The sequence below is a fragment of the Sciurus vulgaris genome (genome assembly GCF_902686455.1).
Source record: "Sciurus vulgaris genome assembly, chromosome: 4".
In the NCBI taxonomy this organism is placed as follows: domain Eukaryota; kingdom Metazoa; phylum Chordata; class Mammalia; order Rodentia; family Sciuridae; genus Sciurus; species Sciurus vulgaris.
This window is the reverse complement of record NC_136464.1, coordinates 132,659,930-132,683,947: the sequence shown is the minus strand read 5'-3', so window position 1 is coordinate 132,683,947 and position 24,018 is coordinate 132,659,930. Positions and strand designations below refer to the sequence as shown.

The following is a 24,018-nucleotide window of genomic DNA, read 5'->3' as shown; positions in this document are numbered from 1 at the left end:
CACTTCCTCCTTTCTCTCCTGACATTGGGTACTCTCAGGCCAGCACTCTCCTGGGGGATCCTTTGGCTCAGGGAAACTTCAACATCCTCTTCCCACATCTCTCTTTGGACATGGAAAGGGAGCTAACTTCAGGCACTTCCAAATCAACCAATCAATCTCCCTCTCCCTATTTTTCTCCTTCTCCCTTTCTCAAAACTGTCATTTTAAGTTGACAATGATAGCCTCTCACCTTTAATTACAAATAATTTTGTTTCACTCTTAGAGGAGGAATTCACCAAGGCAGGATTCTCTGTCCATTGTGTTCATAAAGCCAAAAAAGGAACCAAACACTGAGCCCTGACATCACAAGTTTATTCAAGGGTCAAAGTATAAAGAATAGAGATGCAGGAACTCTGCTCATAAATCCACTTCGCAACTCCAGGGTGTTCGGAAGTTAGGATATGGGATAGAAATAATGAGGGCAAGAGAGAGGCTAATAAAAGGAGGAATATTCAGTCTTTGCTTGGAACACTCGGAGATCTTCTAGGAACATTTTCATTCCTTCTGAGGTTTCTTCCTGTATTGTCATGGTGACATTCAACTGTCACAGTGCTGAAGACTGTGTCATTTAACAGGCAGATGACATTATAATGGGATTTAGGGTATGTTCATGGACCTCCCTACATCCCTTCTGGTGCCTTCAGCTTTGAGGGGGAGTACGGAGAGAAAGACAGGCAAGTCCAGGTCAAGTTGCTTCCTCATAGTATTCCCAAAAGCTCAGTCCTTGTCTCCAATGTCAATCCATAAAGAGAACATAGTTTTAAGAAATAGGAAAAATAAGTTTTATTTATTTTCTAGTAAAGGAGAAACACAGGGGATCCCTGTCCCAAAGGCTGTGATTCTGCCCATTAGGGAGAACAGGAAGCTTTTAAAGATGTGATTCAAAGACTTCTTTCCTTAATTCTCTGTTCAGAGTTGTAATTCACTTGTTAACTAATCATTTCTGAGATCTTCTGGTGCCATTCCCAAGTCTGGATTACTTCTTTCCTGTGGTGGGTGTGGGCTATCCTCTGAGATAGGATAACTCTGCCTAGAATGGGAAGAAAGGTAATCCTGTTTCCCCTGAGTAATGAACAGGAGAGAATTAGGGAAAAGGACAGAAAGGAAAAGAAACATGTCCTTTAATAATAAGTCGCAGTGGCAGGGAGCAAAGGCTATATGCAAAGCATAAAATGGACTACTGCTACAATTGTTCCATAAAAACATTTCTCAAATGATCAGCCTGTCTACATGCAGCAGCTAAGTAGAAATCTGACCCAAAGTTTGAGGCAACAAAGGAGACAAACACAACATGAAAGCAGAGATGGCAAGCCTTTCCATCCCATTCTAGTCACCCACTGAACATCTGCAGGCTCAAGTGAAGAGCCAGCAGTCTTTGCAGCCTTTAAGTCCCTGAGGAATAACCTAGGAAGCTGTTATCATCATAATCCACCCACCAGAGGTGTAATGTACAGCAAAGCTTGTGAAAGGCTGATAATGTATTGCCCACTTGTATGACCACCCCCCCCCCCAACTAGTGATTTTCTTAAGTTAACTATGAGCAAATGATGCTGGAGTATTTATTTAGGTTTTTATCAGTAACACTCTCACCTTAAGATTTCTCAAATATATCTGAGCACATTCTTACATATGCTTCAAACTATCTCCTCAAAACTCATCACACTGAACTTAAAGCAAAGGTGGGGAAACTTGAGGGAAAAGAAAAAGCCCATAATTCCAAAACTGCAATCTAAAAGAGCCCTACTTGTTAACTTCATTGTCCCCTGCCCTGTCCCCCTTTACCCTACTTGTCAAATTCTTGAAAAAACGATGATTCCCACAAGATAGTTTGGGATAGTTCCTTATAATTTCTACAAAAAGTCTAGGTGGGAATGATGGTTTCTCAGCTGCCAAACCTGCAGCTGCCAACCCATCCTTGCCCAGAAATAGCAGCAGAGCATCAACCTGGGCAGGCTAGATCATAGGCAACAAACGTGGAGCAGGCCAGGGTAGACCTGGTACTGTGCATGGGCCTGAGGCACAAAAAATGAGTGCCAGGGGCAAACCAGAGGATGTCCATGTGTCATCTCACAGTGGCCCAGCCTGGTACAGAGCGGACACCCCTCCATGCAACACTGTGACTCTGGACTCCCAAACATGCACCACCTGCTGACCACAACCTCCTAGAAAGCTGGAATTGCAGATGAGCAGTTAGAAAATGGAAGTAGGGCAGACCTGAATGGAGTTTAGACTCAAGAGTTGACCAATAGCATTAGTACTTTTCAAAATCCTAACTAGCATAAATTTGGACCAATAACTAGTCCCCCAAGTGCTATATAAACCCCTAGATTAGCACACTCAGGTGGCAACCCCTGTCAGGTGTCTTCTTGCTCTGTGGGAATTCTGTTTCTATTCACACTTGAATAAATCCTACTCTTAAACTCACTCATCCTTATCTGTGGATCTCATTTTTGGAATTCAGGAGGCAAGATCCAGAAAGAAGAAATTGGCAATGAGCTGCTGGGGTCTGCTACCTGCCATGAAGAGCTGCAATATGTTTCTCAGCTAGAGAGGCCTACAGCTTGTGCAGATCCCACCTGCCAACAGAGGTGGAAAAACTCTGGATTCAAGGGTACGTGGCACACATATCTCTCAGTCTTAGGGCATTATTTCCACAGTGACTCAGAAAGAGTTCCCTTTGATTATCCCATTGTACCTGTATTAGTACATTCTCCATGAAACTCATCTCTCCATCTGCAGTCTTTCCCCCGTCACCTGGAAGATCACCCTCAAGTACTGCCGTATAAAGTTCCCCATCCCCTTACCAACATTACCCAATGAGGAATTCTCTTACTTCTATTTGGGATAAGAATTTTTCTCCTTGGCTCATTTTTAATGCTTAAAAATAGAATCTTTTCCCAAGTGGCTCTTGAATCATTACCATTACTTTTTAATAACTAAGAGAGAACAATCTATTAACAATTAATTAGAATAAATGAAAGGGGACTCTCCCTGCATAAATGAAAGCAAACTGTTCATGTTTAGAGAAGACTTACTGAAGTACTTTAAATGGTAAGAAAGGCAATCAACAAAAGGTGGAAATATTTTCATCAAAGTGTGACCAGAAATGATTAAGAGATTCTCTACAGATTAGATGCACAAATAAAGAGCAGCATTCATCCCTGAATAAATTAAGATAAGAGTGTACATTACTTTGTTCATAAAAAGAAATAATCTATTGTAAAATGCCTGTACTGTAGAAACTGGAGTAATAAATAATTTTGGAGTCACTACTTTCTTATAATAAAAAATTTATTCTTTCCAATGCCAAAATGTTTTTCCAGACACCAACTTATTGTTATATCATACTCTGTGGAAAACGCCATATGAAGGATATATTTTGAATAATAGTCTGTGCAGAGAATATTTTATGAATAGTTGAGAACTTAAGAATTGAGAGCTGTTTTAGCAATTAATAAGTTTCAAATTATATAAGACTTTTAGAACTTCTCAAGCTTTTCAAATTCAGGCTTTGGCTGAATAGGGAAAAGGGGAAATTTTTAGAGGGAAAAAAAAGTGTCATATGTGATTAGTTCCAATAAACTCTGAAAATACAAAAGTCTGAAGTTAGCTAGAAACAGATGAATTGTGATTCTTATTTTTGATGAGTCATAATGTTCAAGAGGAGGGGTGTCTGAATATAGAATGAGGTTGTTCTAATTTCTTGATATTATCCTAGAGGCCTTTTAATATATTACTTATATCTTTTTTTCCACTTGAAGAAAGAAATGATCTGACCTCTAAGAGGCACATTTTCAATAAATTCCATAAAACAGCAGGAGAGAATGCAGATTGAAAATGCAGTTCCAGCATCTTGCACTTTAAAAAGCTTTTAAAGCTTGTCTCATGCATTTATCTTTTAACAAAGATGAATGCACAAGACACCTTGTATTCTACCCTGCTTGGTAAGCCAGTGATAATGTTAGATCAATAGCACAATGATCAAAAGTGAGGATGGAATCGATATTCTGATCAATTGAATTGCTTTAGATATTAAAAAGTAATTATTCCAGAAAAAGTCTGCATTGGCAAAAATAAGAATATGTCTGACTTGCCTAATAACTTTCACTTTAAATATTGACAAATTCAGTTCACAAATAAAATAACAAATTTTGGGGAATCGTATTGAGCACAAAGTTATAAAATGTGTCTGGTACAGATAAAAATACAATTATATTCTTTCACACATAACTCTCTAAGGGGAGATTTCCCCCCAAAATAGAAGTGAGTCTAAATTTATTATCACATTTGGTAATGAAAAGCAGGCTTGTGAAGCTTTTTTTTAAAAAAAAAAAAAAAAAAGAATGTAGGCAGAGGTCCTACCCTCAGCACCAGACATAAATTAGAACTGCTAGGCAGCCATCACATTGCATCGATTTATGGCTGCAGGTGAGTGGCACCATAGGCAGAATTAGAATTAGTCCCTGACCTTAAGGAACTTACATTCTGGTTAGAAAGCCAAACCTGAACTCATAGGAAACAATGGGGACAAACTTACAGAGCAAAATAATGCAATGAAAGCTAACTTTCATTGGCAGCTTACAATGAGCCAGATACTGTTCTAAGCACTTGGTTGCAGTGAATTCTGTTGATGGGATGCCCAGGTTTGCTTTAGTGGCTTGTTGCCCTTCAACACTTTGTTGTATGAGTTTTCTATAAAGTGCCCTAAGTGTACCAATTCTCAAAAAAGATCACTTCTTTTGTATTTTAGTCAGCTTTGCGTTGCTGTGACCAAAAGACCCAACAAGAACAATTTGGAGGAGGAAAAGTTTATTTGGGGCTCACAGTTTTAGAGGTCTCAGTCCAGAGATGGGCAACTTCATTGCTCTGAGCTTAAGGTGAGGCAGAACATCATGGTGGAAGAGTGTGGAGGAGGAAAGCGGCTCAGGACATGGCACCAGTAAACACAGTTTTTCTTACCATGGACAAATTATAAACCCCAACTGCACACCCCCCTAGTGACCCATCTTCTCCAGACACACCCTACTTGCCTACAATTGCTATCCAGTTAATCTGTCGAGAAGATTAATGTGCTGATTAGGTTAATGCTATAATAACTAGATCATTTCACCTCTGAACTTTCTTTCCTTATCTCATACATGAGCTTTTGGAGGAGACTTCATATCCAAACCTTAATATCTAGAAAGCAAGTCGACTTGCCTGAGAGTTTATGTACCAACACCCCTATGGAGCCAACTGCAACCAGTGGCAGAGTAAGGTATACAAGAGATCACCCCTTGCCTAAAATAGGACTAATTCTGGTTAGTTTGTGGTTTAAACTCCCAGTGGAATTGGGTTCATGCTGGTCTCCTGCTGACATCCTCCCTTTGATTAGATTTCTCCTTCTGCCCCTTTCTCCTTCCTCTCACCTTTCTCTGAGATCCTTCTCCAATAAATCACTTACCCAATAATTTCTGCCTCTGGGTGTTTCCAGGGTTCCAGATCTAAGATACATATATAAACTCATTAAATATTTGCAGGAACTTCATAGGGAGATTGTTACTTTTATATCTATTTTATAAATGAGAAAACTAAGGCAGAGTGGTAAAATGAATGGAAAAAGTCACTTGGCTTATAATGGTGCTCTGTTCTTTGATTTCAGGCACTGCTAGCCGTAGAGATGCTCTTAACCTCTGTGTTCTGCCACTGTTTGCCAAGGGAAGGCTTCTCTATGGGCGGCAGGGAGAATATTGGGTTTAAAATTAGGAGATTGAATTTAATGTGAGTGCTTTAACTTTCTAGACTTGTGATTTTGAGTTAGTCACTTAATTTTATAGTACATATTTGTAAAATAGAAATAATCATATGAAGTTATTGGAGGATAAAATGAGATCAAATGTGTGAAATACCTGGCCTAGAGAAGGCCTTCAAGAACGTTAGTAAAATTTTCAATCTGAGAATACCAACATTTCCCTAAAAATGTGTAGCACTTTACAACTTATAAAACGTTTTATTTAATCATCTCTTTGAGTCCTCACAATAGCCTTGTGATAAAAATATTATTGGATATATTTTATCGATTATGAAAAAATTGAGGCTTAAGGAAACTCTCAAAGAAGCAGGACTCAAAGATATCTGAGGACCATTCAGCATTTTTATCTCTGTACCACAGCTACATAAAATAATAAAATATAATTTGAGGATACTTTGGTGATTACTAGCAAATCTTATTTTATTCCTCTCCTGCCTTCTGAAGAAGATACCAACCTCTTAAAGTGGTGAGTGTCATTAGTTCTGCAGGAATTCACATAAGAGAAAATATTGTGTGAGGGGTGGTCATGGAGGCATGTTCAAGAGACTCTTCATGAAGGATGGGTATTTGAGCTCAATTCTATTTCTTTGGTGCTTTTATAAATTTATTTTTAAATGACAAATGTAAAGGTATATACACTTATTGTATATTATGTGATCTTCCAGTGTAAGTGTATATTTTGAATGTTACATCATCTATAACATATCTATCACCTCATATGCTTATCATTTTTTATAGTGAGAACATTAAAATCTACTCTCTTAGCAATTTTTAAGTATATAATGCATTATTACTAACTACAGTCACCATGATACACAATAGAAATACAGAACTCATTCCTCCTAACTGAAACTTTAAACCCTTTTACCAATACCCCCTATTCCTTGTCTCCACCCAAACACTATTCTATTTTATTGCACAATTTTTGAATTTCCAGCACTGTGTAAAAACTTGGAAAGACAAAGATAGGCAGTGAGGAGACAATTTAAGTAAAAGCAAAGAGTCAGAAATAAAAGAGCATGTTGATGAAATAGAAATCTAGAGGAGAATAATGGAACATAAGGCTGGAAAGTTCACTTGGGACACATCTTGTATGTTTGAGTTAGGAAAACTTTGCTTAGACAGCAAACTTGAAGCTTGAACACACCATGTTTTCTGTAAGACGTCAAAAAAACCTTTCAATCAGATATTAACAAAGGAAATAGAATAACAAGGAAACCCGGGAGAAGAAAAATTGGTTATTTGAATGAGAATTTTAAAAAAATTCTAAAATTATAACACATAATATGATAAACTCTTATCTGACAGTAAATTTAAGTGTGTGGCTTGCTCTGTTAAAGTGTTATCACATTGTTATTATTTTATTTGCCTGTTTTTTTACGTCAAAGTTAACCTACAAAATGGCCAGTTCTCATAACCTTTTTCCTGCCCACTTCTCACTACAGAACAGGCTTCCTGAATCCTATAGTCACTATTGGCATTCTGAGTTGGAGAATTCTTTGTAAGAGGCAGGGCAAGACTTCCTGTGTATCATAGCATGTTTAGCAGTGTCCCTGGCATCTACTTGCTAGCATCTCTACTGCCAAATTTGTGACAAATAAAAATATGTCCAGACATTGCCAAATGTTCCCTGGGTGATAAAATTGCTCCTGGCTTAGACTGACTGAAAATAAAGACAATCACTTTTCCAATATCTGCCCCAGCATGGAGGTAAACAGGTGATCAAGGCATAACCAATGAAATGCAAGAAAAATATGATGGAACTACTCTGGGAAGTAGTCTCTCCTGCCTAAAGAAAGCCCCCCTTTTCTCTGATTTGCTGAGGTGACATGTTTAGAGCTGGGGCTACCATCTTTGAAATAGAAAGCCCAAAGTATGCTTGTCATGCTGATCCTGAACCCTAATGCTGTGCAGTGTTTGCTCAAAGCCTGTGTTCACCTATGGAAGAACGTTTTGCCATGAGGGGGAGGGAGGGGGAAAAAAAACCTTTCTGTTACTCTGCACATTTCAGTTTTTGCTCTCTTACATGCAATTGAAAAAATTCTTTATGACTTCTTATTGTGTTTCAAACTCTGTTTTCACAGCTGACAAGTGGGAGCAATGCTGCAACTTTCAGCAGTTTTGGAGAGGATAATGAAGGCAGTGTGCATAAAGCAGGTATGTCTGCACATAGTAGATGCTCACTAAATGGTAGCTATTATTGTCATTAGCATGGCTTCAATTGTTGAATAGGTGATACCTTATTAGTTTCTCCTAATTCTTTATGAATAATATTCCTAAATAGAGATCCATGAAATCCCCTAGACTGAATAAGGTTGTGACAAATAAGGTTGCGTTTTGAAATGACATTGGGGTGGGGGTGGGGCATTAGCACATGCCAGGTAAGCTCTCTACACCTTAAATTCTTACAATTATTAATCAGGGTCTAAAGATAGCCACCAAAGGACTTTCAAACATCCTGTACCTGCATTCAAAAATTTAAATTGTATACCTGGATTAATTTAAGATCCAGTCCATGTCTTCTAACAGTTTTTTGAAGGACTTGAAGCAAGTTGACTCAAATATGGGTTGGTGATCAGTCCTTAAAGCTTCTTGTTTGGAAGGGAGACTGTTGGTTGTTCATTCAGGCAGACTGCTTTGGAGAAAAGAAATAATGCTTTAAGAAATTAAGAGGGCAAAAATAATTTGCCTATCATGACCTCAAAACCTGGGTGGCCTGATGGAAAGAAGGCAGCCTCTGTAAAAGCAGGCCTGAACTTTTGAAATAATACCAGAAACGCCTCTTTAAGAATGTCCTCTTAAGTCCTGAGGGGAAAAGTCAAAGGAAAGCTTATTTAATGAATCTTGATTTATGATTACAAAGGAAAAATTGGATGGTGAATAGAAGAATCCATTCACCCCAAAGAGCATATCTGATTCTCCCCAAAAGACAAGATATACAATTACAGTGAGAATACTTGATTCCCCCAAATAAGAAGAAATCTAATTTGAGTTGAATTTGCCAGGAAAGCATCATGCTTTCTTACCTAAATTATATATATTTTTCTGGTCTGATTCAAATCTATATTCATAATCAAAAAGATTATGAGTAAGTCACTTTAACATAAAATCTTCCTTTTAAGAATTAATCATTCTTTTTAACAAATCTGGCTTAGGGAAATATACTTTTTTCAGAAGAAACAATGGAAGGAAATGATCATAATTAGAGAGTGGAAAGAAATGTAGGGATAGGACAGGACAATGAAAAAATGCTAATGATCCATCTTGGGAAATAAATTTAATCTTATAGAGTGAGAGTTAGCTATTCTAGATTAGCAACTTGTACCATGATAGGGTTAAGTTAGCTTACATGGATAAGAAGGCTAATCAAGAAAATATTTTTATCCATCAATGCTGAAATAAGTGAACTTGATTTATACCTAAGGTTAAATGCATTTACTAAATTTTTAAAAAAATATATAGGTGAAATATCAGAAATTCTCAAGTTATTCTTTGGGGTTTAATCCAGTTATCTGGACTGTACCTTTACTGCACATTGCATTGTCTTAAACAATAGAAACGCCGGTTTCCTGCACCATTTCCCTGAATGTGACTTGTAAAAATCCCCATAATATCACAGAAGGTCACTGTCAAGTATCAGAGATTCTAACTTTTTTTTTTTAGATTTACCAGGAGAGATACCAAAGGAATATTAACCAGCTCAGCCCTTCTACAATTATCCTTATTAAATAAAATCTGTATCAGCTGAATCTTTAGCACAAAAGAAATTAGAACTGCTGTGGCAAATCTGCAGTGTAAATCCATGGCAGTAACTGATTTTCGCAAGAGAATATTAATCAAGAAAAGTTTTAACTTTATCAACTCCACTAATGAAAAGACATTTTCTGTTACATATCACACAAAGTCTGATGAGGTGAAGGAGTGCAAGCCTTAAGCCTCTAGATTTTAGCTGATGTATTATTTCTCCAAATTCACAGTGCTTTTGAAGTACCTCAGATCTTAAATCAAGGAACTTAAACTACAAAGAGGATAGTCGCAGTGAAATTAACTTTTTCCTATCCTTGTACATGGTATTATTTTTCTTGTCTTTAGCACCTTAACATGAAAGATGTATAACACCAGGAGAAGCAGTCGTTTTATATAAAGACCAGAATGGCTAATTCAGTGAGCAAATAAATGGTGGCATAAATCTTCCTGTTCCTTGAGCCCATCATCAGGCAGTCTAATCGAGCTTGTCTGTTCCCAAACTAGAATCTCATTGCAGTTCAACTATTTTCTTTAATGTTGATGCTCCAAAAATGGCAGAACAACTATATTGCTAAAAATCATTTTAAAAACTGATAGAATTTCGAGACCACATAAACTCTCCTCTTTCTCTACTACTATCCCTGACTCTTAATCTCAACAAACATCAGGTCCTTCATCTGAAAAACAGAAATCCTTAAACTTCCCACCTGGAAGGCTTAGTGTGTTTCTTAAACAGGACAGGGTGCATAAATCACTCAGCCTAACAGTGTGTGACATAGCGCAAGTGCAAAATACACATTCATTTTTATTATTGTTATTACACAGAATTTTGGGGGAAGAAAACATTATTACTTTCAAAATTTCACACCATGATTACATGGTTTTGGAAAATAAACTAATAAATGAGAAGAAGAAAAATGTTGTATCTACATGTTCTACTGAAATGTGCTTTGTCTATGCTAAGATTCACTGAACATTAAATTCATGAAGCATTAAGAAGGGCAAGGGATATAACTCAGTGATAAGTTGCTTGCCTTCATGTGTGAAGTCTGGTTCATTCTCCAAGAATGAATGAATGAATGAATAAGAGAAAAAGGAAAGAAAAAAAAAAAAAAAGCCAGGTACAATGGCATATGCCTATAGCCCCAGTCACTCAGGAAACTGAGGCAGAAGAATCACTTGAATCCAGGAGTTTGGGACCAGTCTGAGCAACACAGAGAGACCCATTTTTAAAAGAAAAAAGAAAAGAAGAAGAAGAAGAAAAGGCTTAAGACACCTCTGATTGTTCCTAATGCCCTGGATGGCAGCACAAGTTCAATGTGAAGGGTTTCTTTTCTATGCCAAGGCAAATTTTTCCTCATTGACTCCTTATCTTCTTAATCACCTACAGCTGCTGGCTAGGGAAAGATTTGGTAGGTGGTTGACACATGGAAGTTCTGCTTCTTCAGCTCTATGGGAAGTCCCCAGCACTTACTGAAATTGACATAGCAATGAATGCAACACCATAAATGGACAAAGTCAGGGCAGTCAGTGAGGGGAAAGAAAAATAAGAAGGAAAAAGGACAAAAAGTACACATGGAAGCCCAGAATACAAGTCATCAGCCTATATTTAATAAACACATATGACATAGCAACTATTTCCCAGGCACGATGATATCTAGTATGGGGGACAAGTTATCAAATACAATTAAAATGCAAGCCTTATCCTTGCAAAGCTCAAAATTGACTGACATGTTTTAGGAAAAAAAAAAAAAAAAAGAGCACGTATGTGAATCTAAGAGTGCTGTGTTAAAATACAATTCATAGGTTCTAACAGAGTTCCTGTCATATATTCTAAGACATATGGAGCAAGTCACATTCCTGGAAGAGTGGAAAGGATATGAGTAAAAGGTCAAAAGCTAGATGTTTCTTTTGTTAAGTAGAGAAGGAAGGAAAGAACATCCCAGAGAGGAGTTAGAGTTTCTATGGTGGGTCTGGACATGGTGTATTAGGGCATTTGGTGTTAAGTCAAAATCAAGTTAGAAAACCAAGTAGGAGTCTAGCTCTTTGAAATCTTCAAGTCATGTCAACATAGCAGGCCTGAATCCTGTGACAGTGCAGACCTAGTTGAAATGTTTTGCTCAGACATGACAAGATTGCATGGTTGGTTTGGAAAGGTTACTCAGGCAATTGTGAGAAAGAATAAAAGGGAGCAACACTTGAGGGAGGGGATGACCTAGAACCAGACCATAAGGGTCCAAAAGAGAATGTATATGCTTGGGCTGGGAAGGGGACATACCAGAGGGCTCCATGATGAAAGAAAAGTAGGGCTCGATGGAGGCCCAAACTAATAGATGGAGAAACAGCAGCTTGAACCCAATGACATGTGAATAAGGCACATATAAAGTCATTCACTGAGCCATTTCAAAAGCAGAATATTCTTTTCTTTTTTAAAGTAGTTTAAAAGTGAGTACTATATGCTCTTTTTATTTCTGATTCATTTTTTTCAACAAGGGTTACTTTTCTACTCTTAGAGTAATCTGATATGGTCATGTATTTGTAAATATTGCCCATCTTTTATATGTGCCCACTGTACAGAAGGTTTTACAAATATTAATGGCTATGCCATGGAGTGCCCAGACATGTGTTCAAACATTATTCTGGGTATGTGTGATAATGTTTTTAATATGATTGACATGCGAGTTGGTAGACAGAGTAAAGCAGGTTGTCCTGCCTGATATGAGTGACCCTCATTCAGTCACCTGAAGACATGAATAGAACCAAAAGGGTGAATAAGAAGGAATAACTATTGCCTGAGGGGTTGACATGGGACATCTGTCTTGTGGCCTCAGACTGGAACCACACCCTGGGGTTTTCTGGTTTCCAGCTTGCTGACTGCTGATCTTGGAACTTGTCAGCCTCCCTAATCACACAAGCCAATTCCTTATAGTCAATTTCTTGGTTTGGTGTTTTTGGAAAACTGTGAATATTATAGTTAATTTATTCAGTCTTTGTGAAAATCTTTTAAGAAAAGATTTATCATCCTTATTTTAAGATGAATAAAGTGAAATATAGGGGATTGAGGAACATGTTCAAGGACTCACAAGAGTGGATTTGAAATTCAAACAACTTACCAGGAGAATCAGAGTTTCTGCTCCTAACTACTACACAATATTGTGTCCAAGGCCGTCAGGAATATGCAATTAATAACAGGATGCAAGAGAAGCAAAGTTAGCTATGAAAGCTGTAACTATGCAAATAATTATTTAAACTTATGACAAGAGCCACCATATAGGACCATAATAGAGTATGGGGCCCTGCTTGTTCTGAGGTGCTGGGAATGCCCCTTGAAGAAATGCAGGTTTAGCAAGAACTGAGGGGTTCACAGGACACTGCAGCTGGATGGTTGAAGACCCTGGAAGGAAAGGCCTTTTCAACTGATATTAAATGGGAAGGGACAAGGGTGTAAGCACAATCCGGATAAGGAGCCCAAAGGCAGAGATGCTTGATATGGGGTTTTGATTTACTGCCAATTTCAGTGTGAGGTTATTGAGGGAAATTATGGAGGGCAGGAATTGTAATAGGACTATTTGCATTTTAAAAAGCCCTCAGTTCCAGTGAGACCTGGGTCAAAGCAGGGTAAGTGGAAAGAGAAGAGGTGGTACTAGGAGGCCACAGCTGCAGTTTGAGGGAGAGATCACAGGGACTTCCACCAGCGTCCTCCACATACACTGGCAATATCTGCCCAGAGTTTTGGGTGATTTTGCTTTGTTTGGCTTTCAATTTCAGCACAATTTCTGTTTGAGCCAAAAGGAGAGGTATAGGGAAAAGAGAAGATATTTAGGTCAGAGGTATCAATTTTGCAATGATTCCGAAGATTTTGAGTGGGCAGTAGAATATATGAGTTTGGGACTTAAAACATTAATATTAACCAAAAAAAAAAAAGGGTAGAAACAACAACTATCCATAGTAATAAACATTTATAAATAGCATACTAGTAAAATAATTTGCATAGTGTGTGACAGGTGTTATGAAATGTAGGCATTTAATTGTCACCACACCCAATGGTATGAATACTACTATTTTTCTCATTGCATAGATAAGAAAACTGAGTCATAGATGAGATGAATAACTTAAGTCACACAGCTGAAAAATAGATGTCTTAGGGTATAAAAAGAGGCAATCTGAACCCTAGACACAATTTCAGCTCTAGAAAAAGTAGCTAATTAAAAGATATATAAGTTCAGGATATAAGATTGTGTTTTACAAAACTTGTAGCTGTTAGGAAAAATAAAAAATGCAAAAATGCATCACCAGATGTTAGGGGCAGTTGTGGCTCGCCCATAGCTCCCAGAAAACGGCTCCGCAGACACGAGATCTCACACAAGGGACTTTATTTATGCGGTCCGCACAGGGAGAAAAGAAGGGGCGAAAGAGAGAAAGATGGCATATGGCTTCTCCCAGACATTGGAATCTCCCGGGCTGAAAGGAACCAATTGCGGAGGAGAATTCTTGCAGGCTGACTGATGAACCAATAGCATGTTAGGACGTAATGTGGGAGGCAGTAAGATGGCAGCAGCGTAAGCCGGAAATTCCTGCAACGTAAGAGGTGGGCAGAGCGCAGATTGACAGGTGGTTGGGAGGCAGGAAATTCCTGTAATGGAAGTTGGAGACTGCCCCTGGAAGAATGGAATGTCAAGGAGCTCCAGTGCTCATTGATAACCAAATTTACCTGCCTTTATCAAGGACTGCAAGCATGGAGCTGCTAATTAATGCCCCCTGGGCCCTTACCTGCCTGAATCACCTTGGCCCTCCCCCTGCCCATGGCTTTTCACTTAATGCAAAACCAGGCCTAGTCACTAGGCAGGAAGGAGAGATAAGGGGGGAGAGAACTGGAGAACAAAAGAGACTTCAACCTATAAAAGATGTAGGGTGCGCTCACTTCTTGGGACTTTAGAACATCAGCCATGGCCCCCTTCTTCCTGCGGGGAGAAGTCTGTATTATTACCTTTAAATAAAACCTGCTTAATATGCTTGCCTTGGCATGCTTTTCTAGTGTTCAATCTTCAACATTAGAAGGAGCAGAACTTGTCACCGGTAAACGGCGGTATCACTGTCACCACAGACAAAATGTAAACTCCAAAGGCATACCCTCAATGGCCCACCTCCTCCTGTCACATCTTACCTGCCTAGAATTACCACCCAGTTAACCCTTACCAGGGAATTAATGCACTAATTAGGTTAAGACTCTCGTAATCTAATCATTGCAACTCTAAACTCTCTTGCATTATCTCACACACATGAAATTTTGGGGGATCCCTAAACTATAACAAGCAGAAATGGGAATTTATAGCAATTATCAAAGAATACTGGAAACAGTAACATGTCAAAATGCAGGCTGTCAAAGTCAATGTTTTAGGAAGTAACAGATGGGATCAGCCTAGGGGAAGGGCAGAGTACAAGGCTTCAAGTAGGTTAGTGATACAAATGAAAGTGTGAAAAAGGGGAACCTTGTTTCTTGGACCACACTATTGTGAATATGAATCCAGAAAATCAACCTGAAATTCATTCAAAGGAACAGGTCAGATGGGTTCACCACAACCTAAAGTTAGGAATTCAAGATATGATAGATCCATCCAGTTGAAACAGCATCTGAGAGATCCAAGTAGCAGGCAGTCCTACTAAGACAAAAACAAAGTGTAAGGTAAATGTCAGGGAGTAATTTTGTGGGGAAGTGGAACTGAGTGGAATCCAGGTTATAAAGTATTTTACGTGAGCTCTTTACCACTGAGCTACATCCCCAGCTCCATGAAGGTGGTGACTTTAAATCACTGAAGGGGAACAGGAATCACCAACATGGACTTTGTATTCAAAGAGTCTGTGTTAAATATTAGTCGGGCCAGTATTTAACTTACCTAACTTTGGGCAACATACCCAAGCTCTTTAAACCTCACTTTTCTCTTAATAGGCTTAGTAATAAGGCAATATACATAAAGCATTTAGCACAATATCTCAGATGTGCCCAGTAATTTAGCAGCATTCTCAATTACTGCCCTGTTGAGCAGGGCAAGATGGCTATAGTTAGATTACCTAGCCAAGACTTCAAGTGAGCCATGTTTTTAGAATGTAGCCAAGGTCATGAACAGCCTGATTCAGTCTATGTACTCAAGAACATGAGCATTTGCTTTGAGCATGCACCCACTTATGTAACCTGTTGGAATGTGCCTTTCTTGTCTGTCCTGCATATAAAAAAGGCCTATTGAAGGACTTGGGGATAAAAAGGGCTGATGTTAGGGGCTGGTAAGCAGCAATTATCACCTCCAAATAAAGCATGTCTGTTATCCTAACTGTGCCTTACATCTTCTTTCACCTGTCAGGATCCCAAGTTTGTTTCCTGGGTCTGAGCCTCCCCACTGACAGAAAAATGAACATGATCACAAAGATGATATTCAGTCAGGATGGGGCAGACACATGCTTGTGAAAAATACCTACAACACTGCTAATAGATATAGATATAGATATAAAATATATCCATTTTTCCTTCAGGCTGTTTGACCAGGGATTTTTTAAAAATCTTTTTAATAAAAATGAAAGTAAACTTTGACTATATGAGACTACCTTTTTTGGATCAATATAGCTATGAGGATAATCCCCAGCCAAGTCTGACCAAGGCAGAGTGTGTCAAAATTTCCCGCCCTGTTATTGGGTAGAGTGCAGCATAATGAACATTGAACTATATCAGGTCTTATATCTTATGCATACTGAGTGGTTCCTGAGTTTGCAAGTCCCTGTCCTCTCCCCAAAGCTGAATCCTGTCCTCAAATCCTTCTTTTTAGGTCAGTAAATACACCTGGCCTTCTATCTTATTTTCTGTTTAGCATTCCAGCGTCTAGTGTTAACTCAGGCTCCTAGAAGTTATTTGCTGAGAATTGCTTCACAGCTGACACTGCAAGTCAGTGTTGCACTAGAGCTCTGGAGAGAGGGATATGGAGAAAATTCTATCAGAGTACTGAAGGCAGAGTCCTGGGATCCAGCAGACCTGGTTCAGCAAGCTGTGCAAGTATTGCAAGTGGACCACTAAAACAGATGAAAATGATGGAATGCTTATTTCTCACAAAAATAAATTTGTGGACATTTTAGTCTATTTGTGGAAAGAGTCTGACATTTGTAAACTAATTTAGGATATGGGAGAGACAAATTAATTCCAAATCTTTCCTGGACTATAAATGAAGCTTAAGACTTACTAGTCTGCTAATTTTCACATAAAGATAATATAAAGGCAGCAAAATCTGGAAATTTTTGTCTACACATTTGAAGTATTGAAACTAGAAACGGACAACACCAAGTGTGCTTCAATTCACTGCATACACACTCAAACTCTTTCAATCATATACATATTACTGAAACACACATACCCTCTGTCTCTCTCACATGTACACATACACACACACATTTTCTATATAGTGTAACAATTCAGATCAATTGTGAGGTCCTTAGGTACTGTCCCTAGTCTCCCTTTCAACAATCAATCCCATAGAGAAATCAAATTTCATTGTAAATTATACCAGAACAAACATTTCTGCCAAGTTACTAGAATTGTGGTTAAAAAAAATATGTGATAGACATAGTACATTGCTGCTAAGCAAGGAAGTCAGCAAAAAGTCTCACATAGCATCAGAACAAAGAGAGTCATAAAACTTCTGTAAAAGAAAAAAGTAAATGAATTAACAACTTGTTTAATATCATATTTAGAGAATCATAGCTACAGAGCATATAAGGTAGCTTAGGAATCTGACAGAACTAACTGGTGTATTATTTCATTTTTGCTGCAACATCAAAAAACCTGAGGTGGTGGGTTAATTTATAATAACAGAAATTTATTATTTTTAGTTGTGGAGTCTAGAAAGTCTAAGTTTGAGGCCTCAAAGGATTTGGTTTCTGGTGAGGGCCTTTTTGCTTCACCATCACATGACAAGTGGTAAAAGAGAAAAAGACACTAGGGTGCTCTCTTCAATCTGTCTTATAAGAGCTCTTAATCTGGTTCATAAAAGCAAAAACTTAAACCACTTCTTCAAGGCTCCATCTTGATGCTATCTTCTTGATAATTAAGTTTCAACATAGAAATTTGAGAGGAACATATGTGTTCAAACCATAAAATATGTTATGATATTTATTAACATTATCCATGCTTTTCACCCTGTGACCAAAGTACCCAACAAGTGCAATTTAGAGGGGAAAATTTTACTTTGGGCATGTGGTTTCAATGGTTCAGTCCATGGTCAGCCAACTCCACTCCTCTGGGCCTGAGGTGAAACAGAACATCATGGTAATCGGATGTGGCAGAGGAAAACTGCTCAGCTCATGGCAGCCAGAAAGGAGAGAGAGAGAGAGAGAGAGAGAGAGACAGAGAGAGAGAGAGACAGAAGCCAGAGACACAATATAATATCCCAAAGGATGCCCCTAGTGACCTACTTCCCTAGTGACCACTGCCACCTGCCTACAATTACCATCCATTAGTCTATTCAAATTATCATTCCATCCAAAAGATTAATGAACTGATGAACTTATAGCTCTTATAATCTAATCATTTCACTTCTGAACATTCCTGTGTTGCCTAACACATGAAAACGTTTCAAGATATATCTCAGATCCAAACCACAATAGGTTGACAACTTACTTAATTTCTCTATAAGACTATTTCCTCAGCTTTATAATAGGCACGTAATAACGAGACCCTTCGTATGGTGTTTCTGAAGAGTAAGTGAAGAGTTGATTAAAGGTCCTCAACATGGCTTTTTTTTTTTAAAGAGCATTTCTTGCCTCAAATAAAGCATATCATCATGAAAGGTGAGTATTCCTCATAGCTGCACAATTCAGAGGTCCTTTTCATGGGTTTGATATAGAAAAGAGTCAAATATCAGACGGGTGATTGGAGGAGGGGCTTTTAAGATGCCTTACAATTCTGTAAGACTATGTGCAAAATATCAGGTAATGGGCATTAGAAGGATCTTTTAACAGATGCCAAATATCACATCACTAGGATGAAGTGTTTTACATTTTCAATCATAATAGTAAAAAATGATTGTTAGGATTAGTTGGTTTTAGTGCTCTAGAGACATTACCCAGGACTTTTCCTCTTGCTTCATATACATACAGGGTCAACTTCATCTCAAAGTGGATTTTCTCTACAGCCCTAAAAGGGCTATCAGCAACAACTTAGGAACTATGGTTTCTGTTCTTTCCCCTAATTGTCCTATCCTTCAGGCTTCCAGGAGGTTAACAATCACCAGGGAATTTCTAGGCACAGACCAGCTTATATCAGTTAATAGGAGCAGCACTGGTAGAAACACAAGATAATGAGAAGTAGGGGTCAAGACCAAAACCAAATGCATGATTTTAGAAAAAGAATTTAAAAATCAGAAAAGGCAGCCCAGGAAACAGGGCTCACCATAAGAAACAATTTCAAAAGCAAGAGATCGGGCAAAAGATAATACTATGATTTGGTGATTTGTAGAATAATTAGAACAAAGGAGGGAGAGAATTTCTTCAAGTTTGGGATTCAACATTGGGACATTACCCAAATGTTTAAATATTTTTTTTTTCAATCCCAATGCACTTTATATAGAAGTGAAAAACTTAAAAGCTGTAAAGAAATAATGCAAATTAGTTACAGGCACTTATTAGGTTCTTCATATTTTTCAGTACATATTATATAATTATAATAGGAAAACTTTTCTGAATAGTCACATTTTCCAATAGTGCTAAATATCTTGCATACTCTTTTTCATAATTTGATATTTTTGATTGAATGAATACATTAGTATTTAATGAGATAATACCTATACAAAGGAAATGCCACAAAATCACACCACATTTAAGGATTTTTAAGAAGATTGGCCTCATGAAGTTATTAAAGATAAACTATAACATGAACTTGGCTCTGGTGCAGCCAAACAGAAGTCATGGGAAATATGACTCATTATGACAGAAACATAACTTTGAACCCAAATGCAATTAGTGGTAATTTGGAGTATAAAACATAGTATTCCAAAATATTTCATAATGCTCCCCCCATGAAAACTGCGACATCAGTTTTCTATGGTTAAAAGAACAAGAACATCCAATCAAAAGAAAAAAATTTTACTTAAATATATGAGTGCTTTCCTCCTTGGGAAAGTCATCAAGACTTTGCAGGGAACCTCAATAGTTATCAATGGCTGTGTTCCTGTTTTCTTGATTTGGATTACAATCTACCATAAAATTATATTATATTAATTAATTAATTTGTGATCTTAATTATTGTTATGCCAAGTTTGGCAAAAAGGAAAACATTAGATGAAGCCTATATGCTTCTTAGATGGAGCCCAAATAAATGAGCTTTGAAATGCATATTTTCCACTGCCACTCTCCCTGCTCTGGGGTTCTCTTGCTATTTCTTGCCAAATTATATTTGCTCTCTGTCAATGTCCACTGGCACTTTGACAAAGTGCTGAATCTGCAGAAACCAGGGCATGCTGTGCAACAGCTCTCATAGCAGATTTCTGACAGATTTTCTTCCCCTGCAGTAATAAGGTTTTTGCTACATTTTGTGCAAAGGGCATAAATTAGCTAGTATTTCTAAAGCATTTTGAAGATGAAAAGTGCCAGGCACATACTAAGTTTTACTATTAATTTCTGTTGCTGTAAGTTTAAAATAAACACAAAAACACATTAAGCCCCACTCAGAGAAACATTAACAAACATGTTGCTAAGATTGTCAGGTTTCCTGACAAAGACAAAACATTGCATTTGCCTTCATATTTGACAACATTTGATAAAACTGACAAATCAATGTTCTGGGGGAAAAAACAGGCATTTATTACAGTCATAATTTATTTGAATCACAGATAAAATGCTAGCAGAGATTGTGCATATGTTGACAATATTATAGATAGTCAGCTGAGAATTACACAGCACAATCCCAATTCTCAATTTCCAATTCTTTCTCTAGAAAGGGCACCTACCTTTCTGTATATTTCTGTCTGTTTCATGGATGAGAGACTTCACTTAACCAAAGTTTCCAACTAATGAGGACTTTAGATCCAATTCAAAATAAATTTCTTAATTTTATTGGGTTAAAATGACCAATTCCTCTTGACCATATCTCAAAGTACAAATCAAAATCTTCAGGGATGAACCAAGAACATTGGTATTTTTACCAAAAACTCAACTGTTTCTGCTATTGACTTCAGTTTTGCATACAATTAACCAATTTCTACACTTCCAAGACTTTCTTCTTTCTGAACCCATATTTCTTTTACTCTTAAATAAGAAATTAGGTTGGTTAACTTGTTCCCTAAGGTTTTAGTTAAATTGGTTCAAATCGTGTGAAATCTAAAATTTTTGGAATTTATTTTTCTTCTTCTCATCTCTGATTTTCTAACTTTTGTATAAAATATCTATTCTTTGTGTCTTTGGTCAATTCTTATTTGTATACTTGTGTGCCACAAAAGTTTTGGTTATAGCAATATAGGAACTTACATGTACAGTTTTTAGCACAAGCATACTCTCTGTAATTACTACAAGAACTCTCTGTCTTGCTCTGATAGTGCACCAACTTCTTGCTTTAAATAATTTTAAATTCAGACAAAAGGCTTAACTTTGGTCTTTGAGGATATTCTGCCTGTTAGATTGAATTTTGTATTTTTATTTTGTCTACTTTTACTGTTTCATCTCATTTTCCTTTAAAGTATTACCTGTCAATGTATCTTTGTTTTATTTATTTTCATTTGCCTTTTTATTCTTTCCTTTTCAAACATGAAACAAGAGGTACAGGCATCAGATGGACAGTCAGCATATGCCAGGTCAGTGCAACCTACCCTAGTCCCAGCCTAGATTCCTGTTGGGACAAGTATCACCTCATTTCCAGAATGATTCAGAGGTATCATGATAGAGGTAAAAGATCATGAGATCTAGGATGAGAAAGTCAATACTTAATTCTTGTTTAGTCATATTAACTGTGACCTCAACAAGAAATTGACTGCCAATGTTGTCAAATGAAGGTGATGGTATCAGCTCTACCCACTTCAGAAGATGATGTCAAGAATAGATAACATTATGGATCTGAAGTCTTGAAGACTTCAAGTAACTGTTAACTCATATGAGAAAATGAGTACATTAAAAAGCAATGACTACAACATAAAAATTCTGAAAATTGACTGGTTCTTCCATCTTTCTCTGGATAATGAAAGGCTAAAGGAGGGCAACGCCTCAGTGCAGAAGAAGCGGAACTGTGAGGACTGAGCTGAGGCTAATGAGTGGAAAGATGGAGCCACTGAACTGGGCGTGGGCAGGCTAACATTAGTCATTCCACAGGACCTTCCAGTTAAGTAAGCACATAGTGTTCTTTGTTTAAATGCTTGTTTTAGTTGTATAATTTATCACAACACAAGAAATCATATCAGTAAAATACCGCTGTCAGTTATGGTACTAAGTAAAGCACCATGCTAGGGTCTAGAATTTTAAAAAGATGGATCCAAATAATTTGACTTGAGAAGATTGTCTTTGCTGAAAGTATATTCAAAATTTCAAATATGTTCACACACTTCAACTTGGAAAAGAAGAACAAGGACCTCCCTGGGGAGGATTATACTTTGGAATGTAGCAGAAGTGGGTCCCTCAACAAAATATCCTTTATGAGAGAAATGCAGGTCTCAGGTAAAGCTAGTCCATTGTTGACCATTGCTAAACATCTACCCTATTTTTTACTTGCCTTTTGTGGAAAATTTTCACCATACTGAGAAAATATTCAAGAACAATGCAAGGCTTTGTCAGCAGTATTGATCTACATTTAGCCTTTGATTCTATAGACAGGAATCACTATAGGCTGAGCTATGTGATCTCAGCACAGATCTCAGGCTATGAAGTTTCGTTCAAAGTCTGAAGCATAATACCACTGTGAGAATCAGAGCAGGTAGCAGTGGACTCTCAACACTAAATTCCAATCAAGATCCAAGAAAGAGACTTGTGTCCTAGCTCTACCTCTTTTTAATTTATTTCAAAATAATTTGATACAGTTTCAAATGATCTGATAGAATACCCTCCTGCCACAGAAAAAAAAAGAAGACAAGCACCTAGTTCTCCGCTGATAAACATAGATTTCTCATTAGGTTCCAGAAGCTGTCTTAATAAGCTACTAAGCCTGCTGGCTAAACACTGTCAGTTTAATATCTGCTATGGCAAAACCAAAATTATTTTAGACAGATATTCCGGAATGCAGATAGATGATATGAATGAAGCCTATCCAACAAGATCATTAATTTAGCTATCTGGGTTAGTGGTAGAGTAGTACAACTTGCAGTTAGCAACCCAAGAAACCACAGATATCCATTTGTTGTACACTTTTTTTACTTTATAAAAAATTTTCCAGTGCCAGAGTCTGTATTCAGTATGCTTACTGATTAAGATTCATTCCTGTAAGAAGCTTATATTTTGAGGTAGAATTCCAGGATTATGTAAATTCTAAAAGAGTCATACTTTGATATAAGAAGAAAGTCAAGTTGTCGAACACTTGCTTTGATCAAGTAATGAGTAATAACACATTATGTGCTGAGTTTATTGGAATACAAAAGTTTAATGAGTATCCTTAACTAGCATGGATTTTACCCTTTACTTTAACAATCCTTATGTATTTCTCACTTAAAGGACCTTCAAGTCTTTTTGATGTTGTATTAATTATTTTAAAGAATGGAAAACATTTTAACTTCTGCTTAACAGTTTAACTTGCATGAGATCATCCTTTGCACAACTTGTACTCTATTCAATAAAAATTAAATAAAGAAGAAAACTTGTTATATTACCAGGGAAAAGGGGGAAAGTACTGCTCAGCCCATGAATAGAGAGGACTCGGCATCAGGCTTCGCTCTGAATCATTGCAAAGGTGGCACTTGTCAGACTCGCATGATATTCCTTTGGAAGGTAGAGGAATGTTACAGCAGAACCTGAGGAAGCTCATCCATCACTGAACAGAGTGGACTCCTGGCTCATGCTCACTGCAGAAACTAAACTCTAGCAATGTATCTTCAAAGGTGTTCTTCGTCTGCACAAGGTTTTTAATCAAGAATCAGATGAAGAATCAGAATTTGTATCTAGCATATTCTGGGGATGCAATCCGAGAATCTGGCTAAATTTCTGGACAGAAAATATGTGGTGTTTTAAGTTTTCATTTAAATTTCACATACTGCTGTTTTGCTCAACCATAGATATAAAGTTCAACCTGAAGGAGTCTGTAATTGATTGCAGTTTGGGTAAAAATGTAAACAGTTTAGGTAAATAAGAAAGCACTATGAGCCGAATGTTAACTCTGTTATTCCAAAAATTATAACAAGGCTGTGGGGTGATCTTTCTACAGCTTTAGCTCAAGAGTTAAGCCCAACAGTATTCTGGAGTGGTGTTGGGTCACCAAAACTATACCCATGGAAATG

At 37.5% G+C, this 24,018-nt stretch overlaps 1 long non-coding RNA gene across 1 annotated transcript in view; it reads right to left on the bottom strand.

The window, feature by feature from the left end:
• Positions 1 to 6,806: 6,806 nt before the first annotated feature.
• Positions 6,807 to 24,018, bottom strand: part of LOC306659681 — a 66,114-nt gene continuing 48,902 nt past the window's right edge. The window contains exon 4 of the long non-coding RNA XR_013763383.1: positions 6,807 to 8,465. This is a non-coding gene — a long non-coding RNA (uncharacterized lncRNA). The remainder of the gene's footprint in view (positions 8,466 to 24,018) is intronic.